Below are 24498 nucleotides of genomic sequence, written 5' to 3' on the forward strand. Positions count from 1 at the left end.
CTTTGTTTTTTTTTTTTTTTTATTTAACGACAGAAACTCACGATTGCGAATAATGAGACATCAAATTTGGAAACAGGTGACCACGAATTTATCCGCGACATTCGGCACAAGCGATCCAGCATTAACGTGCGAATGGAAAGTAGAAATTTTACTTAAGAAACAAGGATTATGCGAACGACGAAAAGTTTTCAAACCATCAAAAAATGATTATATCCTAAATTTAATACACATTAGAACTATCGAAGACAGCGATTAAATTTTGGACTCGGTCGTCCAAAAGATATTTCCAAAAGATTGAAAGTGTCGTTAATAGGTGGTATCAGGTATCGTAAAATATTTTCTGAAATTTAAATTGAGAAGAAAAGAAATGTTGTCTGAAACGACGAAAACGATCTTAATTATAACCTTATTAATAATAATAATGGTGATTCAAGTTGATAAACACGATCATTTGAATGTTTCATCGATTCGTCTATCCGTCCGAGATTCCGAGATTCATTTAGTCGTCTTATCTCTTTTTTCATCTCTCAATCTCTCTCTCCCTCCCCTTTTTCTTATCCAAGTTGGACAAACAGATGCGTCGTTATTTTTTCACATACGTGTCTTTATTTTGCCAGGGTAAACCTGACCCACATTCATTCACCGCATTGCTCGATCGGCAACCGAGGTGAACGTATAAATAATACAATCAAAAAGGATCGAGACGCAGGCTGCATCACGAACCGCGGGCTTCAAGCCGGGATGACCCGTTACTTACAACCAACCAGTTACGACGATTCTGCCCAGGGGCCCATTTTCCGTAAGCAATTTTACGTACAAAGGTATGCGCAAAGTATCGCCATGAGTATCAAACTCTGATCGAGGCAACTTCCATTACGCTTGCGTAACACGAGGGCTGAAATAAGTATAAATAAATTTGAAGGAAAACATCGCAGTCAGATAATCAAGCGAGAAAATTTACCCAACCGAACAATTGATTTACTCGTGACTGTACGGAATTCAGTTCGAATAATCCGGGGCTAATAACGAGTGATTGTAAGTTGTAACTATGCACCGGAAAGTGGTGATAAAGTTGTTAGAAATATCATGTAACAAGTGAAAATCCGTATTACAAAGTCCTGGAAAAAATTCGGTTCAATTTGTCTGAGATAATTTGTATCTTTACATTGAATTGATGAATCTGTTCTCTGACGCTAAAATTCTTTTAACAAAGTCAAGTGCGACTAAAAATTCAATTGTCCCTATTATATCGCTTTTTTCTACTGCACGTATAATATTCTTATAAAAAGGAGGGATTCTTACAAGACTTACGCGACAGAACGAGATTGGAATTTTTTGTACAAGTAAAAGAGTTTTGTATAATTTGTATAATTTGAACAATGACTTCTTATGATGAAAACCGATCTAAAAATTTCTTCATTTTTTCTTTTTTTTTTGTATTTCTTCTTCAGAAAGCGAGCGAAATCGCTGAACGCAACCTGATTTACTGATGCTGATTAAACTTGAGTCATTGAAATATCAATTTTAACATGTTTTGAATGTCACCGAGGAACTTTTCAAGGCTCGCTTACAGATTTATGTTAATTCAATGCACGGTCGTGCAGATGCTTATCGTTGAAAAATAAAACGTGTATTACAGACAAAGAATCTTGAAATTGACGAGAATGTTATTAAACGTTGATTTCACTGTTGATATACCTGACGGAATCTACGCAACTAAAACGTCAATTTATAATCGGTTCAAACGATATTCCGTGTCAATGAAAGTGAATTTTTATTAGTCAAAATTCATTTCATAATACGTAATTTATCTGTCGGTGAAAATTGCATTGAAAATCACCACTCGGGAAGTCGAAAATTTTCAGCAATCTTTGAGAATATACCCATTGAAAGAAAGAAAAGTTCGAACAACTGATCATAGTTTACGACAATATTGACATAGCTATTTTAAGATACGACAAGTAAAGTGGGCGTATGAGAAACGATTGATCTACAATATAAAAATTAACATTTCCTAACTAAATCAAAGAATTTATAATTCTATGAATATAAATTCTATATCGCGTCGATCTTTGAGAATTGTATACTGATTTGTTCGGCAGGGTCCTTTGACCGTTCACCCAGTATGCCAAGTTTGATTTTATTTCATTACGGGGCTTTGAACATCGGCGGATTGTCTCCAACGTAGGCGGACGAAAAATGAAAAATTATGTCAGCCGATGCCAAACTGATCAAATTTTTTCGTAACCGCAATTAAACGATTCCAATTCAAAATGACGGTACCGAAAGATTTTCATCTCCTCGTGTGCAATTTACACGTTGATTTTTAAGCTAATTGTATTCTCCTTATTTCACAGTCATGGAGATGATAATATTCGTATCCGAATTAGTTTAACAGTAGAACATCGAAAGAAAAACGTTACCGAAGTAAAAAATAACACCTTGTTTCGGCAGTTAAAAAAAAAAAAAATCCAAAAGTCCACATCACACGCCTTAGATATTTCAAAATTCTAGCATATAATATACTGAAACTAATTTGCCCTTTGTTAAAACGAATATATAGTATTTACCCGCAAGTTTTCCCTCAAACTATAAAAAAGAGCCAACGAAGCATCTCGCAATTGTATGCAAATTAGTAATACAATTATAACATATACGGGTCGGTTTGTTCGGCTTGTAACCCATTTTCCGCAAAATTGCACATTCTGTTGGTATAGTCCTGACTTTTCATACGCGTTCACATGATCCGCATACGTTACACGCGGCCCGAGCGTTAATTCCATGCATGGGACAATCTGGATGAATTATATGTTCTCCGCTCCACATGAAAGTGGCGAAAGTATCAAGAGTCAACGTCCTGCTCGCTTCAGCCACCGGTGTTTCATTATTCACCGTCATACGGCGACTATTTGCCGTACAACACGTACGCCTATAGTTTAAAATTTCTTTGCGTTGCGTTAGAAATTCTTCTACGTTCCTAATTTTTCTTCCTCGTCTCTTTTGTCCGTCGCAAATATGCCGCAATGGTCAATGACTTTCGGTGCAAAAAGAGAAGAAAAGTGAGGTGAAAAAAGTCCCCCGAAGGTACCCAGCCGTTGATTGACCGATATTTTACGGCGTGTCTTTACGGCCATTAGTCGCGGCTGCCGAAATCGGCAATAAATCCATCGCGCGTTGAGTCAGGCAGATACGTATACCGATATACACCAGCCGCGATGCTCGTGGCAATACTCGCGCATCGATTGGTAACGCACCGATGTGTTTCCACCTTGGGTATTAAAGGCCGGCTCTGACTCGTGTACCGTTCGAAACGAGAGAGAAATAGAGAGGGAGAGAGGGAGAGAGGGAGACGGCGAGAGGATCGAAGAATTGATAAAACGAAAAATAGCGATTCGCTCGCGTTAGCCACGGCCCAGTTTTTCGTTCGATGGATATACATTGTGCGCCGAGGCGCGGTGTTCGACAGAATTTGACTTCTGGACCGAAGAGAAAGTCAAAGGATATCGTTACTGCCACACCAAGCCGCCAACGTTCGTCAACGGACAGTACATTCGATACTTTACCGCTGCACCAAGGTATTCCAAAAATCGTTACTTTTGTAACCGTACGTCGATTGATAATTAATATACGTACAATGTCATTCTTCCAAGGAGTCAGGCGACAATGGCATGAATCGGTCGCCTGTGTTTGGCTTTTCAAACTACTTTCACGCGACGGACATTTAAGTGGGAAATCCCGATTCATGTCGAAAGATAACTGTCCATTTTGATTGTTTGCAATATGTTGAAGCTGATGAACGAATGGCCTGCATTTGTTTAAGACGAATACCGATGAGAATAAGTAAAGCCATAGATAATCGACCCTCTGCTTGGCTTTATACATCGTTCGAAATAATTGTTGACTTGTTTCGAGCGAGGAAGTAAATCATGGAGCCATTGTGACAAAGTACAGGAAACAAGTTTCTCTTGGAATTTCGTATGTGTAGGTACTGAGTAATTGGTATAACTGTATTCAAATATGGTTCAATTTTTCCTTCGAAGGCTTGAGCGAACGCGTATACTCAGCGTGCGAAAAAGGCCTGACTTGAAATGGAATTGTTAAAATTTGGGTTAGCGTTACAGGCCGTCCCCATGCATCGTCGCATTCCGACAATGAAATGGTATATAAAGTACCCACTCTGGGATTGTTTGTCGTCGCGTCGACCCGTTCGCATTGTTGTACCGATCACGACTGATTCAAGGAGGCTTTTGTGTAACGGAAGCCCGCGAAGAAGATGATCCCGACATTCTCCAGAAAATTTTGGTCACCAGTTTTATTGAATCACTGTCTTTTACTCTCAGAATTTGATGAACCCGAAACTTGAAACTTTGAGTCAAGTTTTCGTCAAGACTTTCTACGAGGTTGAAGTTCACAGCGTTACTGTTAAACGATGAAACGTTTTGTAAACCCCGTTATTTCGGCCAAACTTCAGGTTTTCTACCGTCCGAAATACAGTAAACTGTGATACGGTGAGGTAACATATACTCGTATTTAGGAAATAATGATTTTTATTACAACCTTCCGTTACGACAAGGTAATTCGTCCTTCAATCGTGGAAAATTTTTGAAATTCTCACTACGGAGGCTTTTTACTAGAGCAGGACGTTGTGCGTTTTGCAGAAATTTCGTCGGTAAATAATTTTAGCTGCCAAAAAATGTTTATTGCAGAAGACGTCATCTGGTGTAATTAGATCGATAAAGGTTTCTATCAATTAGCCGTCTCAATTTACATCGAGATGATACAAGTACTCTTGAAGTTGGGTATAGATGCACCTGCTTTCGGAACCTTAAGACTTGAAAAGACTTTATGACTTCAACTCACTTTACAAGGCGTAACGTTATTTCGAGTTTCTTCGTGACCTCGAGTGAATTCACGCGAGTTCAAGTGACTTTGAATAAATTCGAGTTACTTCGAGTGACTTCAAGAGACTTTAAGTAGCCTTAGGTGAATCCAAATAACTTCAAATTAACGTCACTTCAAACGAATTCGTGAACTTTGAATAAATTTCTAGGTGAATTCGAGTAACTTCAAGTGATTTTAAACAAATTCAAGTTACTACAAGTGACTTCGAGTAAGTTCGCGTGACTTCACGTGACTCCTAGTTGTTGATTGTCACATGAATTCAGTAGAACGAGCAGACATCGGTGTGACTTATCTATGGCCGTCACTGCATGTTGAGACGCACGTTCGCCGAGGCCTAATAGTCTAGTCCACGAGTGTGATTCCTGCGAAAAATTGTTCCAAGGCTCCTAAAAGTATGAGCGATCGCTCATTCGATTCGAAATGCGATTCTAAGAAAGAAGTTTTTTTCATTTTCCCTGCCGATAAAAGTTGCTATTGTTGTTATTAAAAAACAAACAAAAAAAAAAAACGAAGTCTCAGTTTTTTGGCAATAACTCAAAAAGTAAAAGCGCTAGCGAAAATTTTAAAAAGATTCTTGAAGAGGAGGATGTTTCTAATAAAAAAGTACGAGCACCCGTAATTCTATCTTCAGTATTATTAATTTTAATTTAACGCTGAACATAGCGCTCTGCGCAACTGTTACACAAAATAATTGTTTTGCTGTATTAAATATCAATTTAAAAATTTGGATAAATTGTGGTGTATTCTTAACACTTGATAGAAAAATGTCCCGTTGGAAAAAAATTTTTAAGTTTATTTTTCAAAAAGTTAGACATTCGTTAATTAGTCATAATTCTTGGAACCTCGATTTTCATTTCAAACAGCATAAATGTTCAAATAATAGCTCTAAAAATATTTCGCTTCTTGGAGCCCGTTCTTAAATGTATACTTAACAAGACCACGGAAATGGAAATTTTCATTTTTGGTCAACTTTCAAAAATCATAACGAACGAACTAAACAACTTTTAAAAAAAATTTTATAACTTTACCCAGGTTACCATAGTTTTTAGTGATTTCTGCACAAATTGTGCGTCAAAGTGTGAGGGAAAAATAATGATTTTAGTCAGGGAATTCCGTGAGCGGAATTGAGTGGCCACCATGGTAAAAGGATTTCCACATCAATTTTCATCAATGAGGGGTACCTATCATTCTCAAGTAAGGAACTCGCGGAGATGCGGTTCTCACGGCGGATTCTGCCGCGCTCGGACGCTTAAATAGATATAGCGGCGGTATGGTTGTTTATCTATGATCTCTTGCCACTGTAATTGCCATCTCCGTCGCCGAGAGTCGTCTCGGCGAGACTCCGCCGGAGAATCATTATAAGTCCCAGCCGTGAAACGCCTGGCCGTTTCTGCGTTCTTACACGTGGGACGCGCGACAACGACGTTACACATCGCCTGGATGCGGCTCACTCTTCGTCCCCGGTGATGCAGAGTCGACGAGAACGGAAGCCGGTGCGTGGGCTTCTAACACAGGTACGCGCATCGCCCTCGCCCGATCGAATACCTATTTTATATTTATTCTTATTTTTTAATTCGATTTTCTTTCTCTTTTTTTTTTTTTGCCTACTGATATAAATTTGCTCGTGGTGCGTTTCATGTTCAACTTGTCGCACGGCGTATCGTTCAAGACGGAAAGCTGGGTGAGTTCTGAGACGTTTGCATTACTCTGCACTCGGGTGTGAAGTATGTGCAGCATTTTTTTTTTTTCTCTCCTATATCAGAGACCCGATGTGTCCGATGCTACGCCAAGTCGTATAAAACGTCAAAGATATTTACTTTTTTCGTATTCTTGCAAAAAACATGAAAGTACGATCGATGTTAAGATTGCGGAAATTCTGTTGCGATGTCGTTTTAAACGATCAGCGATTGTGATCTTTTGTTTTTATACGGTAAGAAATAACGTGAATCGCAAATCCGGCAAGCATCCGACTTTTCGACGTCACGAACTGTGTAAGAGAGAAGGAGATTGTTCTGAAAGACCGTATCCGCTAAATGTGTGACCTTAAGACCGTCGAGTCTGTGTAAAAAAGTTGATTAGCTCAAAGGTTAAAGCTGTATCCATCAATAAACGCACCGTCCTTTACCTTCATCTCTTTTTTCGACTAATTACAATGTATCCGTGTAATTCCAGTATTTTAATGTCGAATATCACAAGGCGGAGAAGAAAAAAACAAATTATACGACTTTTTTACCATTAGAAATCGCCCTTCTGGTCATGTAGACGTAACGGCCTTATATCATCGGACACGCGATGTTAAATGATCCTTGCGATTGAAAAATGACGAAGAATTGAAGCCTCGTCTAAAATCCAAAGAATTCTCTGCACGGTGAATATTGCAATTAAAGAATCTGCACAACGGATTTTATTACATTGAGATACAATGCCTGTAATAACGACAGCGAAACTCTGCGAAAGTTTCTGTCGTTTCATATATATTTTTTCTCTGCAGTCAATTATCTTACCACCGTATGCGCGTACATTCGAATGAGAGGCAAATCGTTTCGACTTTGAAGACTTGCTCCAGTTCCCGACGAACGAATTAACAATATTCCACCGGGCCAACCGGAAGTCGAGGTTCAACATCCGTTAGACTCGCGTATAGGCAGCTTTTATCATTCTTTGTCATTTTTTTCTCTTTCGATATTTCTTTCCTTCTCGTGTTTTGCACTGTTGAAAATTTCTGTACGAAACCTACTACACTGCATCGGAAGTTTTATTCGGATACGGAACGGTGAATTCGCCGTACATTTACTGTTTATTCAATTTACAAACACAATAAATATACTACACAATTTATTAGAATCAAAAATTTGTATTGCAAATTGAAGACAAATACATAGTTATTTGCGCCGCTGCACCGAATTTTTAAATTGACAACTCTCTTGTTGTTTCACAACAATTTTTAACAGCGTGCGTAGTTCTTACATTTGATAATAACGACACGTATCGCGGACGTTTCAAATTCCTGGTTCGAATGAGAATAAGAAATTATTTCGTAAGAATTATATGCGATAGGTATCCACTTTGAAACTAGGCGTCTATCAGTATTCCGTACGTTGGTCGTATATTATACCCTTCGGTACAACGCACGCGAGTGTAAACTACCTTCACGTGTGTGAAGTGCGTGTCGAACTCGAGACGCTGACTTGGAATTCTCAATTCGTCCGATAAATAATCCTCGCAACAAAACTACGAACTTGTGCTGCCGGGATATTGCGATTTACGAAGCAGCCTGTTCGTCGATAAAAAATCATTAACGAACGATCATAAAGATCCTGATTGTGTTTCGTGCAGCGATAGTTGAATAATGTACATACGGGATACGGCCTGAGGAAGACATTATTATTATACCCTCTAATTTTTGTTGAATGAACATTAAAATCGGGTTTCACCGTTTCGACGCAGTTACACGAACTTTGAAAATTAAGAGTCTTGAATCGATTCGTTGCCTCAAGATTGCTCGATAAATTAATATCGAATAGTGATATTATAGAAATCACTTGTCGATTATTTATCCATATTTATCATTTATCCAATATATATATATGTATATTGATTATGACCTATTAAATGTGATGACTTTGTTTCGTTGATGGGAATTTTTTTTCGTACTTGAATTGCAGCAATGTCGTTTAGTAGGCGTTAAACTCGGCGATTCGCGATTTACCAGCGAGATTGGCAACGATATTATTTCCTTGTACTGCAAGACGTACCGCGTATCGTTTTAGAATCTCGGCTTGACGGCTCGACGGGCAAAATATGCAGTCATTTCGCATTCGCCTATTTATACGGACAGGCGGATTCGGTCGCCTGCATGTAGACTGCGGATGGACTGTGCAGAAACGTAGATAAAACCTAGGCAAGCATGAAACTGTCTAACTCGCAAGACGTTTTCTCTCTATGCGAAAATTCCGCAACGACGACAGCTCGAATGTAACAGCAGCGATGTGCTTCGAATTAGATATTTCATTTATATCTGGGCTTATTAGAGGAAGCGAGAGACGTATGATAACAAAGTAAAAACACGACGCGAAATAGCAAACGGACGAAACGCCGTCACTGGCGGTATTCATACAGAAGCTGATCACACGCGAGATCTTCTTCCTCTTCTCTATTTTTCCTCCCAGTTGGCAAGCGTTTCGTAATTTTTTAGTGTCACATTTTCTCAGCTCTTCGAACGCTAATGCGAAAAACAAACTCTTCGTGGTTTATATTTGTAAGAGGAAACTTGTAGACGCGATTGGTTGCACGCGGTAAGACTCTGTGGTGGAAATTTCTTTCGTGGTAATAAATACACCCCCATTTAACGTATACCAACTTCGGACAACTTTTGAACGTTGGATTGATTTGGCAAATTTTGTCAAGTTCATTCGTTTAATGTATTAGTTGGTTTATGGCTTCGGAATACGATACGAGTAAATCCCCTTCTTCGCTATTTTACCATCTTTTTTTTACAATTTTTGAATCGCTAAACAGCTTTTCACACTGCATAACCTTGAAGGAAGAAGAGATTTTATTTATTCATTTATTAATTCGCTTCATAACTTCGTTTGGATAAAAAAAACATACACTTATAGTTTTATATTATTCGTTCTTGCCCAGTCTCATTTCAAATGTTAAACGTAAATCGACTCTTTTCAAATGATTGGATGAAAAAACACATTCTTCTCTCGTTACGTAATATACATATTGCATAATCAACTAGTTTCAAAACTTGCACAAGAGACATCTTAAAATAGGAATTTTAGTCAGCTGCGATTCGAATGCAGCGCATATATATAATATTGGCTTCTCTCCAAAGAACCGTACTTTGATATTCGATTGATTTCAACAATTTTCCAAATACTTTGACTCTGTGTTCTACGATTCATTTCGAAACCGTATTTTGCTCTCCATTATCTGAATCATAGAGGCGAAAAGAATGAGAAAAAAAGACAAACGAGGAAACGGTTAGTCAAGGATTTCATCGTAAGGCATCAGGATTCCTGCATTGAGCTTGGAATGATTCTCAGGATTACAACACACCTACATCCTCTTTGAACGAGAAGTGGAAAATCGTACAAACTTTGTTACAACTCAACACCGCGAGGTAAATTTATATCTTTCGTTATCCGACGAACAACAGGAGACGAGAAACTGGATCCTAAAAGTAACGTAAGAAAAGCCGTTTAGAGAGGTGCGGAAGTGGAATGAAATTGAGTGGAGAGTGTGCAATGTGCTGGCGGCATCGTTTCACAAAGTTACGTACAGTGGTAGTGGTGGTGGTGGTGGTGGTGGTGCATGGTAATGGGTGCAGGATATCTCGATATGCAGTGAAGCATTGTAAAATAGTACGGTAAATTTTATTACGCGTACATATATATATATATATATATATACGTATATAGCATTACGCAGGATTCATGTGTGAGTTACAGTCTACACTGACCGTTTGAAACACACACTCTGAAGCCGTACAACGCTCAACGAGTCCCGATTAGTCAGCATCTAGTGCAGCGTATAGCACACCGTATAACTACGTAACCCATGGTTCAGTCTATGGCTGAATCATATTTACCAATACCCAGACACTCGTGTCGCGTATGGCGAATTTTACGCGTCGTATAATCACTTCCCTTTCCTTAATATGTATGCGCATGCTGGAGAGGCGGTGCAAAGGCGTTCAATGCGGCTCCCATTTCAAACGGAGAGGAAATTATAAGAATGCTCCTGCTTCTGGCATTCCGTTGATTTATGCACGACGCATACACGATACATGTACTGAAATATAAACTCGCTTTTCAAGTCACTTCCAGCGTCTACACGCGTGTGTTGTATATTATATATGTATCCTGTATACCCGACAGAGCTGCTTCGCTGTAATAGGTGTGTCACATTTCGAATTTATACCGCATCATCTAATTGTCAGGTGATTTGTCGGGATGGAATTCATCAGCCAGCAAAACTGATTGTAATTTTGTTTAGATGAAAGACGAACGGTGTGCTTGTGATGGTTGAAAAAAAAAAAAAAAAAAAAAACGTTATCGACGTCTAGTGTTTCTTCTAATTTTTTTTTCTTCCACTGGCACGACTGTTTTTGACATTCGATTTTACCAATTATCTTATGTCCTTCCTTTGTCGAGAAAGTTAGTTGCCGATAATTTCAGTCGGTAAAAAGGGACTGTTTCTTGTGTCATTACTTTAATTCCATAGCAAGAACAGAGAAAGAATATAACTGAAACGTAAACTTGTAAGAACAGCACGGGTAGCATTTCATAGCTGAAATTGATCGTGAACAAGAATTTGCATGTTAAGTGAGCAGCGCCAAGTCCGATTATTTTCGCAGAATTAAAAAACGCTTCGAACAAATGTCACGCGTCATCGATATTGGAGAAAGAATCTAACAAACTTGTAACGAGAATTACAAGATCGCGAGTACAGATATAAGATAATTGATGTACAAAAATTTGACGAAGGTCGATCATCGATCGCTCTCTTACACAATCGCAAACAACAGCTGTAGCTCTGACCGTTCGACGTCATTTCTGTCAAGCATCTCGTAACCTTTTTTCAAGGATACGAAATCCGACGGTTTGCCTATAATATCATCACACATCATGCATCGTACATCATACATAGTATTAAGGTTTGAAACCAAAGTTTAGATGTCGGATGTTCGGATGATCATAAAGTGACGTCATCAAAAATTTTTTTTCCCTTGACGTCATCGATCTATAGTAATCGTAACAACCAAAATCAGCTAGTCGAATTCCTCAGTCTGGAAACAACCGCGCTATAGAGCGGACGTACGAAAATCATGCTCCGCAGATTTCGAGTACCGGGTTCTACGCTAAGGTACGCTAAAATTAATCTCAACAGCTTGCAATAAAATAACCAACTGTTTACAAAGTCAGAAAATTTATTGTGCGTACTCGAGTGAATTGAACAACATCGTTAAGCCGATTGTTTTGGCGATAGAATTAAATCGAAATCGAGCTATTCTTATTGAAAATATATCGTAAATTGACGACCGGGGATTTTCTTATCTACCGGTGAATAATCGAATGAAAAAAAGGTTGTAACATCCTCTCTGTATACCGTAACCGACACGCTCCGTGACGAACACGGTGTGTAACCAACACTAGGAACGATCGGAACTTTTTCTCGGTCACGTGTATGATACGTAGTAACACACGTAGTAAACGCGCCAGTGTGTAAACCTGCGACGATGAGAGATGATGCTCTGATTATTTTTCTTCTCTATATTTTTTTCGTACGTCACAACGGGGAAATCCCCACCATGCGCGGAGAGATAGCGAGATAGCGATGTTCCCTGCTTTACGTTGAGTTAAGGTGTGTGACACAACGCCGGGCACAATGTAAGCAATCGCGAGCATGCGTCCGATAGACAAGGCTCCGATTACCTCTCGAGTAAATCGACGAGCATAACGGAAGCGAACGTGTCCAGCGTCGAGCCGAATCAAGGATCGTACAAGAGTCGCAATGTTAGACAGAAGATTGTACTATTTTGGGTCTGGGTGCACGGTGATTGGGAGAAATTATTATTTAGAAGCGGGGAAATCGTAAAAATATTTCCAAACATTACTGCAAAATTTTTTCCGGTGACCAAAAAACGAAAACACAAACTTTCGACTCCGATACGATAATCACTGGTGAGTGTGCGGCGTTATAAATAGCTTGACCAATAAACAACCTCGTTGCAGAGTAAAAAAATACTGCGACATTCGTGAAAGCTTCCGAGTAGCGTATATATCTACAAACGTGCACGTTCACTTTCATTTCTGATGTACAATTATCAACGAGTCACATTATGCGTGTATAGTAGCGTGTACATATGCGTATAGATAATATACATATATAGAGGAGAAAAGTAGTTTTGAACTCCGAGACGCGCGACGAGGACTATCTGTAATGGTAGTAACTCTTGGCAAAGGCACCACAGCTGAGCTCGATGGTTATGAATGCTAACAGTTTTCTAATTGGCAGTGGTACCGTGGCATCCTCCTCCCGTCAACGGATCGGCAATCATCGCTATCCGCAAGATTGGTTATGCAGAAATCATTATACAATATACACACGCCACTCCTCTATATTCATAACTATCCGCTAAAAATATCCGTGTGTCACGAGCTCGTTTATTTTCCTATTCGGAAACGGCCATCAACTTTTCGGCGATCGTTACACTCGCGTGCAACGTACGTGCATTATTATTCTTCCCCGCTTAACGTAACGATATCGAAACAAGACGAGGTAAACCGTATGTGAAAAGTATCACGAGCGATTGCCTGTCTCGTGTGACTAGTACTCGTATTTTGTCAAATCACGAATCAATTTCTTTCGTACACACACGATGAATGGATCTGCTGACTCTGCCAAGTACCAATCACGAGACAAGTTCTCTGCTTTGGATCTAACGTGACATATCATTTGTCGTTCAACAATCAGCGATGAGAACCATTTTTTCTTATCAAGACGTGAAACTACGATTGTTTTAATCGACGAAACATTTTCTTACGGTTCTTTTATCTTTTGCTTGAAATTTTCGCGGTGACGTAATCAACGTCACTTTTGACAATCGGCCAATTCTTGAAGGATCGGAGTAAGGATCGCCGAGTGCACAATATATTGCACACCAAACATGCTTGCAGCATGAGTGTTCGCAGCACGCTCGTGCATTTCCTCCCATAAGGTCACGGTACGGTTTGTGTATTTACGTTGGCTCACGACTAAAGTGACTGCGTAATGTCCCTGCCACACGCTAATCCGTAAGTATCCAACCGTACTCAAGGAACGCCAAATGCATCCCAGAGAATTCTTCCTCTTCTTCACATATTTGCATTCAAGCAACTGCGGTAATGGATTAAAAAGTAGAACAAGTCGAAGAACAAACATTTTTCAAAGAATACGATATTTTCGAAATGAAGTAAATCTTTTTTGGTTCGTTTTAAAGTCCTCTTTAACCTGGAGAATATGTTAATCGATCGATAACACAATTTATTCAAGAATAAAGTAACTTGTGACTTGGAGAAGTGAATTGAATTTATTTGAATAGCTTGTTCGGACAATACGACGAAACGAGGAACAGCTCAAAGCTTTCTTCTGAAACCTTGGAATTGTTCCCATATTTTTACATTCCGAAGAATAACATTGCTTTTGCATGGATCTCGCAAAGTCGAAAGTTTTTTCAACTCTGTTTAACAATGAGAATTGATTGAGAATTGCAAATTTAGCGGATAACTTCGAGATTTCAGGATTCCAAAGACTTGTGATACTACTTCTACATTCGTCTTGCACTTCGTTCAATGTTTTACTAGATATTAGGAACATTCAACTTGCTTGAAGATCGCGATTTGCAGATGGGTGATCCATTATCGTCATTGCCACACGGTTTTTTCTCACAAAATTACTCCGACTATAGGTAAAAAATTTCGAAAGGTTGAAGTTCGCAAGGTGAACTCCTCAGGATATGAATTCGAAATCCAGCTCCTAAAACTATCGAAGGTCAGTATACGAAATAGCAGGAAAAAGGAAACAAACAAGTAAATCATTACACAAATAACAAATTTTATCCTCATTTTTTGTTCGTAATCCCGTAAAAACTTCCGGTGGTAATTGCAGAGTTTTTACCAGTTTCGGCCACCTGATGTGATCATTGTCCGATCGAATTGTGGTCCTCTAACTCATCACGCGTGATCGAAGGTAATGACGATGAATGAATGGTACAGGGATGCTTTGATCCACGTGAAAACTATTCGTAAGACAATAAGGTGTGTCGATTGTCAAAAACTTTTGTTAAGAACTTGCTTAAAGTCGGATTTTGGTGATGAATAATATTGAATAATCGAACAGAATGAAAGTAAAGGTTAACAAGTTGGTGCAAAATTTTACGAAGGTGGCCACAAATGGTAAAATATAGAGGCCATTTACCTACTCGAAGATCAAATTGATGGTCGCGATTTATCAACACTGATCTCCAATATCACTCCTGATTTCCGATGACTTCGGAGCGATCGATAAGACGACTGTCGGTGATTTTCGGATTATATGGAATCACAAAAAAATCGATGGAAATTACTAGAAACAATCGAAAACGTTGTGAAATCATTGAAGATTTAAAAAAATCACACGATGAGCTAAAAGTCAATAGAAGTTTAATGAAATGATACCATTCGGCGTTCGTGAGATCGCCAGACTTACAACACTTGCCGGGCGATTTCTCGAGTGCTATATCATTTGTGATTTGAAATGATTCGCAATGATTTCTTACGATTTCGGTTCACTCGGTCACGCTTCCTCGTTGTTATAATAAATATTTCAATCTCTCGAGTTTCTTTCTTTTTGCAATTTGATTTCCAAGTGTTCGATTCGTGATTTCTTATGCAACATTACAAACTTTGACATGATTAAATATTCCTGGAAATTTTTATGTCCTCCGCAGGATTTGAACCGATTTATTTCACCGCACTCCCGAGAGAAAAATTTGGAACACGTTCGAACCTCTCAACCCTCTATAATTCCTTTGTCGTTCAGGTATGCCGAGTAGAATTTAGCTGTCATTCCACACTCTCCAGATCCTCTCAGCTCAGGTTGACTGACAAGAATAGAGCTTCGAAGTTGTCAAGAATTCTAGATCGAAATTGGTCATCGAGATTGTCAGGTCTTAGTCAAACTCGAAGAGTGCCGCGAATCCACGGAATTCGAGAAAAGAAAACCTCAAGGATCAATTGAGGTCTAAGCCAGGAACGTTACAAACGAGGCTTCCGTGGATTAAACGAGTCCCAATTTTGGATCGCGGTATATCCCCGAACATCGGAGGTTCGAGGTTCAATTAGGATCTTTATAACTCGGGATTTCCTTGATACCTAAGAACGCATGTATATGTAAAATGAGCTGGGTTATATTTATCCAAAAGACGTAAACGTCCCATTGATCCGCCCGTCATCATTTGTGCCTCTCTTGCTTCAGCGAAGCGGTTTAAGGGGGTGCCCTGATCGATTTCCATGTTGACACACACATATCTTCAAATATCGAAGCCCGCGTATCTCAAACGCTTAACAGCCGCATTCTATACACAACTCTGAACAAAACGCTCCGATGCATTTTCATTTGACGCAGAACTAAAGGAATGGCATGGATTCTACGAAATCGCTATAGTAAATTCGTCGAATTCGTGCCATTTATTTATTAATGCACGATTATTGCATAAAAACAGTTCAACGATGTCTCATTTTATTCCTCATTCTTTCCGGAATAGCGCAAAGTATCTCAGCCGCGCACTTTTTGGCCCTTGAAATGCGAGAAATGTGGTTATAAAAATCACAAATTTTTTTCACGATTATCGGAATATGAATAACCTTCCTTAATTCCGCTACAAAAGAGCGATGCACCGTCAAAGCTTAAGCCCTATTCGTCCGTTTGTTTACGTTTAATATAGGAAGAAAAAGGGTGAGTTTGCTCGGTCGGCAAGGGCGACCTTAAGCCCATTTTCGCGTTCGAAATACGCGGACTCCGATATTTGGATACGCAAGCGTCAACGTCGAAATCTATCAGGGTGGCACCCTCGTAACAATAAGCGATCGTTCGATCATCCCGCATCACGTCGCTCGAGGTGCACGTCAGCTCGATGTAACCTCGTACAAGGCAACCGACGCCAGCACCGCGCGCTCACTTTCGAGTCAACGAGCTGGCGAGCAGTCGTCGCCTATTATATCCATACTTGCAAACCTTGCGTGCGTCGCTTGGCCGAAGTAGAAACGCTGATTACGGGTCGGCCGATGCAAGCCAAGCAGCTGTTGCACACTCGCAACCAACTTCACACACATGCGTAGGAAGGTGCGCGTGACGCTTACGCTTCTCTCCGCGTCGCTCGCCGCGTGCACGGTGAAACGGCACACACCCGCAAAGCACAGAATAGGTGAACCTTTGACGATTAAAAATTAATTAACAACGTCGTACCGTTCACCTAATGAAGCAGAAACGAAACTGACAACGAGCGCGTTCGATTTAATGTCTCTTGCATAGTTTTGCGAAAACTGTTTGACCGCTGCAGCTTTTCTGCATCACATGCGTGATCTGTAATTCCGTAGAGCGGATAGCTTTCAGGGTTTTCAGTGTCTCTGTATCTCTTGTCGGCAGAAGGACGCATTCCGGCACGTCCTCGGCAAATAATTAGATGCCTTACGTCTCTCTACGTGCATCTACCTACATACCTACGAGAGTCGAGACGCGTGTCTTAAACTAGTATCAGCGGTGGTTTCGCCTCGCCGCGCGGCACAGATATCGAGATCATTTTAGATCGTGATCCTACCTTTTTTTTTTTTCTTCCTTCTATTTTTCTTGCTTTCCGTTTCGATAATCCACGCGAGTTCTCAGCGCCGTTTTCCTTCTTTACTTCATCGGTTGCGCGCACTTACTCGGTTCGGGCTTTTCGTTTTTATATATCGTATAGAAAAAAAAAAGCACCTCTCTTTCTCCCAGCAAGGAACCGTACAGCGGTGCACGTCTTTGGAGAAAGCGAGTAGTTTTACCGTTGTGTGCAGGTAACTTTGACAGTCACGAAGTTGAATTTCGGCGCGAACGCAACGCCTTTCTTAGATTGCATTAAACTCATACGTAGTATACGCGATGTTATATTCATCCAAATAAAAAGTCTCGCACACTGCTACATGCAATTCAACACAATTTAACCGATACATCTACGTCAAATGCATCGTTTTACAAGAAATTGTAAAAATATTTGAAAAAAATCAAATATCCCGAGTGGAAATCTCTCGCGGGCTGGTCTGCGTTTTGTTGTATGAATTTAAACCGGTGTGTATCGAGCTCGTCGCGGCCTCGATACTGTCGTTAAAAAATTCTTGGGGAAACACCGAACTCAGCAGGTGCTGGCTAGCGACGGTAACCGGCAACTCTCTCGTCTGGGTTTCAACGCGCAACTGAGTTGACTCCGGCGATGGCTAACCGAGCGCGGTGCCGCAGCGGTCCCGCAATGCCGGGAGGAAGACGGCGGCGTCGGGCGCTTTGGCGGGGAGCGTCGCGGCGCCTGACGTCGGCACCTGACGCCGCGCAGGCAGGTGGATCTGGTTTGATGGAACTCGCGGGGAATCGCGATGCGCCATCCGATTTCGAACAAGAGTTCGGTTTTTTGCCTTTGCCTCGAAAGCCAGCTACACCGACGAAAATTTCATTTTAAACTTTCCGCTTCTTGTTCATTTTTTATTTATTTTTTTAAATTTTTTATCGCCGACGAAGAAATAGAAGTATCAGGGAATTTGTTATAATCGCGAGGAAAATGAAAAGTATGATTTTTCACCAGATCTCGACGTTTGCCCGTGTGAGTCATTTCTTCTTCGAGGTTGCATGCAGAAGAACGTATTAACGGATTTTTATGATTTGGGCCTCGATTGAAACGGCTTTTCTCAATGTATTTGGATATGATCCGTTTGGTGGTTTTTCGAGTTATTCGATTGACAGCATCACGAACGAAATGAAAATTATGATATCTTGAGAGTGTATCAATGGATTTTGATGACATTTGTCTATATCAACCCAGATTTTCTCAACTTAGAACTGATTAAATTTTAGATTTTATCGGTCACGTGCTTTTTGAGTTACTGTAATAACCATATTGGGGGAAAAAAAATTTCAATTTCATTCGCGAATGTTTTAACGTCACAAAACGTATCCCAGCGGGAAGTTTTTAGGTTTGCCCCATCAAGGTCCACCAAATTTATCACTTCTTTTCAGATCATATATACCGGACACTGAAAACTCTAGTAAAATGGGTTGTATCGTGCAAAATAACGCTTGAAATACAAATTGCTTGAATTACAAGGAAATTTTATAACAACAACCGTTTAACGTACAATTATTGTAGTTTCTAATACATAGGTAGAACATTTTACGATCACTAATTTACTACATCTTTCCGTGAAGTAGAGCCTTAAGATGAACTTAATATTCCACCAGTATCAAATTATCCCAATACTTACAGAAAAGTTTAGTACGATTATCCATAATCAGAAAGAATATAGTTGAGATCAACGGTCCAATGTATGAGTGATTTCTGTGGTGTAATCGACATTTTTCTCGTCTATACATTTCGTACTTTTTCTACGAACCATTATTTTCATTTTATAATTACATATTTCAAATAAAAAAATTTGCGTTGAAACGATAGGCTTGAGTTTTTTTTTTTATGGGAAAGTTAAGCCGAGAAATTCGAGCTACGCAGGCTTTCTGAATTTTTGACGAATTGCAATTCTCGCAAAATATGTTTAAAATGTTTCCGAAGAGTTTTACGGAGAATAAAATGAACCTAAAGGAATTGCTAATTTTACCAACGTGATGAAATTCGTCTGAAATCTTTCCGACGACAAGCTTTTAAAATAATCGTAAGATACTTTATGGAAAGTGTCTGAAAATTTTGAGTCTCCCTTTCGAACTAATTCCGTTAAATTCGAACAACTACAAATACGTTGAAATAAATTCGGGGAAGGATGTCAAATGAACTTATTTTGACAAGATCGTCGAATTACGAATGATTTGAAAGACCGTAGAAGTAGGTAAAATAAATTTGGTATTTCAGACGTAATCAAAGCGATCGTCCAACACCCATCGTTCCGCATCGAATACAAATTTATTACAACTTTATATTTTATACTTTGAATAAATTGATGAAAAGGCATTTTATAACCCTACCCTTTGATTTATGCCCGCGTGGAAAAGTTGTATATTTACATATTATTGTATACGCGGAAAGTTTCTCAACTCGAATGTTACGTCAGGCACTCTTCTTCGCGACCCATTGAACGCTCAATCGTCGTTGTTTATAATAAATCGGCATTGTTATTCCCTAGAACATGAAAGACGGGTATTTTTTTATTTCCAATTGTTTACCTACGCGAGTTCGAATCATCTTCAACGCCTGAGGCGTATCAGAGGTTACGATTAGTTGCCCATCGCATCTTACGAAGTGGCTCGAATACGTTATACGCATGCATTATACACGTGGAGTAGTGATTTCGCCGTTGAAAGAAATCATTTCCATATACGTATAATGTGCGTGCGTGCGTGCATGTGTGTGTGTGTGTGTACACACAAATGCGTATAATAAAAACTCTGAGAAGTAATTAACGATATTTCCGCCCACGACGTTGTTTTCTAGCCCAGTGAAATAATACTTGTAATATGTAACGGACCGCAAAGAAAAGAAAAAAAAAAATATATATGATAAAAAAGAAAAACAAGATGTACACGTAACTGCATCGCTTTTTTCGATTACTGTGATGCATGTCAGCGAGAGTTCACGTGCAGATTTATACGGTAGAACCCGTATCTTGACAACGAACTTCTACACATCTTTTCTTCCCTCATTTAACGAAACGTTTGCGGATTATGATTCAACGCTGTTGTAAATAAAAATAATTATCCGAACCAAAAGTTTTATATATATATATATATATGTGTATACGTGGGTATTGAAATTAACACGTTTTAGAAACTCATTTATTATACTCTATTCCTATTCATTTGCCAATCCTGACGAAGGTGTTAATTAACGGAAAAAATTCACACAGATTCGTAAATTTGAAAAGAATTATCGAATCGTAGATGCGGTATTTGAAACATTGTGAGATGTTGAGTTTTGTGACGAAAAAAAAATCTATAACAAAATCATTCGATCCGTGGACTATAAAATTGGGGTTCTACTGTGTAGAACACGCTGTATGGATGTGACTGGGAAACGATAATATATACTTGAGCGTAATATACACACCCGCGTACGTAGATAAAATCCCGTCAAAAAATGTTTATTATGAGAAATATATTACCCAAAACGAAGATGTTTGATCCGAATGAGTAAATATTTATTCGTCTATAATCTTACGTGCTTGATAGCGTCGTAGTGGTATAATTTGCTCCAAGTGAATTCGATCTTTTTCCTTTACTTTTTCATCTCTCTTTTATCTTCTTAATTACTAGCATTCCAAGTATTCTTTGTAATCACGCTGCGCATAATAATTAGACACAGTACAGAAATTTATATCGCGTTCGTAATACACGTATTATAAATCGAAAGAAATTATTATCTTTCTTATTACACGATTTATGGACACAATTTTCGGTCAAGATAGAAGATTAAAGTTTCATCTGCGGCATAAATGTTTCATTGACTCTCGAAAAAAGTGTCAATATAATAACATTGATGTGTAATTATCATTTCTTAATACAGGCGAATGACCCGATGGACATTATTGGACATTCAAGTTTATTTTTTTTTTTTTTATTGGTACTAATTATGAGAATCTGGGACAAAGCAGATTGTTCACATTTGGATGACTCCGAGCGAATTAACGCCGGTTAAATAATTTTTTCTTTTTTCATCATTCCTGATTCATTTTTTCTTTCACGTTCACTGACGAACATCAAACTGCTGTTCTCAATGTTTGTCATTTATATTTAGTCATTAGTTCCCATTTCTTCCATACATGGGGAGTTCTATACGCAACGTGCAATCGATTGTCCACGCCCCTTCCGATTTGTCTCAAACTTGGTCAAGTCAATTAATGGGTTGTAAAAAAAATTCCCCTAAATAATAAAAATTCTACCTTTTACAAGTTGCGAGTTACACAGAGTCCAAAATTTGTAATTATTTTTTTCACATCGCACAAATCGATTGCACATCACGTATGGAACTCCCCGTATACATCTTGTTTTCTTCACTTCAAGTCTTCCGCTTGCATTCATTGTCATACGTGTATATGCGTGCAATGCCTGTATCATTTCGTGCGAAATCCATTCCGTTCAACATTTGTCACGCACATGATTAACAATAAGCGGCATGCCAGGGCGCGCACGGCTATTACCTGCACGTCTGCAAATACGTGTGTATAAACTACGTAGGTGTGTGTGTATATATATATATATATATATATATATATATATATGAATGACTGCACGTAGGTAGAGATTGTGTTTTGTCCGAGAAAAGAAGAGGAGCGGCAGATGTGTTTAATAATAAATTTTGAACACGTGCTGGGACCAATAACGATGCGTCTGTGTGTGTGTGTGTACAATAATAAAAGCGAGATATATATCAATTATAAACAATCGTTGCGTAACGTTACTATAATACCGAAATTTTTATCGAATATGTTTATTATAACGCAGTGCAGATGTCGGATGATCTCGCGTTTTAATCGCGAGGCGCGTTATCGCCACTGAAATTAAGCAAATCTCAGAAGAGGATTCGTGTATGTATAATAAATAACAGTTGTCTACCGCATACGTGACGATGCGATTAGATCTAGAGATATTCCTTATCGCTAAATCACTGGCATCGTCGCGTCTTGTTGACGAATCCGATCCGTCGTTATCGCCTGACGCGTTTTTCCAATAAAACGTATACACGTCTTTTATAAGGAGAAAGCATTCCAGAGTTAATTTTCGCGTGCGGGTTAATTAATACATGTGCCCGTGGCTCTTAATGATTACCGATTACATCAACGAATTCGTCACCGTGATTTACGTTGTAATGCGCAGACTGAAAAATGAGAAAACTTCCGTACAGAAAGTTCGCCGGCTTCGGTGAAACTGCACAGGCATCGGCGTCGGTGCGAAGTTGACTGCTGTTGCGATTCTCGCGCGCTGTTTGAATATATTGAATCGATCATCGGCGTTGCGGAATTTTAGCAGTTACAGCGATGCGAGAAAATGTTGCGTCGGTGTTTCACATTCGTTGTTAGGATTTGCACCGAAGGGTTATTCACTTGGAAGTGAAATGAGTGATGCCGATTCAGTAAGATTGATTTCCAGTCTGTCGAGTAATTTTCATCGATTTTCGATGCCTTCCGACTCTCGGACAGAGTTACAGGTAATCACAAATAATCACTGGGGATCACCCAGAATGCTGGGAAATCATTGGAAATTAAGGGAAATCGAGAAAATTACACGATAAGGTAGAAATCTGTCCAATATTATCGTATTGATATCATTTGGCGTTGACCGTAAGACCTAAAATGGTTTTCACGACTTTTCTGACTTTCTGGCATGCTTTTCATTCCAAGTAATTCACAATGATTTCAGCTATCTCGATCATCATTCCTCCGTCCATAAAATAGATGTGTGTTATGTAGTTGTTGCCAGTGTTTAATTGAATTTCATTTATAAATTTACAAAATGAGTAATGAAACAACTCAATTTCGACATTACAATTTCGACGATTTGCAAAGAAAACAATTGTAAAAAGTTTTTTTTTCCGACGATGCCACAATTTCACGTGTCAGATACGTCATTCATCATTGAATATGGCCAATCGATATTTACGTGAATTTTCGATCATTTAGATAAAAATATTTAATTGATTAATATGAAATACAATTTTTCGTAATAATATCTTTAGCACTTGTGATTAAATTTCATCCAAAGGGTTTAGAAGATACCCTATTGACTACACGTTGAACATCCATATTTTAATAACTAATCGCACAAAAACCACACGTCAGATCTTTCTCAAAAAATTATCCTATACATATTTATTAACGATTAATAAAATACAAAAAATTCAGCTTTTTATCCTTACATTGCTCTACGTGTCCGAAGAACCTTAAAAGGCGAGTCGTTCAAGAGAGAGGGATAATCGAGGCGATTTAAGACGCGTGTTTTGAAATAGCGAGAGAGAGAGAGAGAGGGAGAGAGGGAGGGGCGGGGGGAGAACTACTCGCTCGTCAAGTCGTACAGACTAAGTGACCAAGCGACCCCTCGTGATGAAATTGACCCTGGAAATTGACAAGGTCTCGCCGGTCAGCTCCTGACGCTTTCACAGCGCTGGATGGATGAACCGTGATGCAGGAAACGGTCGCTGCCAATTAGGAAGTGGCGATCGGGATTACTGGAACGTAGCCTAAGGCCGAATCTCTTCCTTTTAGAAACCGTGGAATCCATGACACGTGCAATTATCAATCAACCGAGTCGTCGAATTACACCCTACGACACATCGCGTTAAACTGCGGTTTAATACCAATGTGCGGGGATTATTTTTAGACACTCGTGTGGTCAGAGCTGACATTCGGTACTTGAGAGGCACTTGATCGTTCATCCTATTAACAACAGAAACACCGTCGCGTCACGAGAGAATCGTTTCGGGCTTCCGAGCGCTGTTCTTTCCGGGAATGAAATGTTCTTGACGTTGAATTCTTTAAACTTTGCCGTTTTCTAGCGCTCTAATTATGATCTAATGATCGTCTGTGGTGACTATTGAGTTATAAGGGCTGTATATTTTCTTTGGGACTTGCGTGAATTTTTTTTCCCGAAACATCCGTTGCACCGTAGGTGAGGACTGTAAATCGGTGTATACGTGATACGATTCTTTAGCGGCTGGATCGGAAATGAAAGTCAACTTCCAGGCATCGTGCCACTCGGAACACTTTCACAAATACCGTATACCACGTCTTTCATAGATTTTTGGGAACTATTACGCATCTCGTTAAGAGACGATATTATTACGCTGGAAGTAATTACGCCCAGCTTTCTTCTTGCTTCCTGTAGTGAAAA

At 39.3% G+C, this 24498-nt stretch overlaps 1 protein-coding gene across 2 annotated transcripts in view; it reads right to left on the bottom strand.

Annotated features, from left to right (window-relative positions):
- The window catches only part of LOC124303869 (uncharacterized), a 67890-nt gene that overhangs the window by 26922 nt on the left and 16470 nt on the right, over window positions 1-24498 (bottom strand). Inside the window, exon 1 of one of the 2 annotated variants that reach the window (XM_046761638.1) lies at window positions 17252-17888. The exons of the other annotated variant lie outside the window; for it this stretch is intronic. The gene's annotated coding sequence lies outside the window, so the exon portion shown is untranslated. Of the gene's footprint in view, window positions 1-17251; window positions 17889-24498 lie in introns of those variants that run through there. 2 annotated transcript variants of the gene reach the window in all.

Source organism: Neodiprion virginianus, chromosome 4, assembly GCF_021901495.1.
Source record: "Neodiprion virginianus isolate iyNeoVirg1 chromosome 4, iyNeoVirg1.1, whole genome shotgun sequence".
NCBI classification, from domain to species: domain Eukaryota; kingdom Metazoa; phylum Arthropoda; class Insecta; order Hymenoptera; family Diprionidae; genus Neodiprion; species Neodiprion virginianus.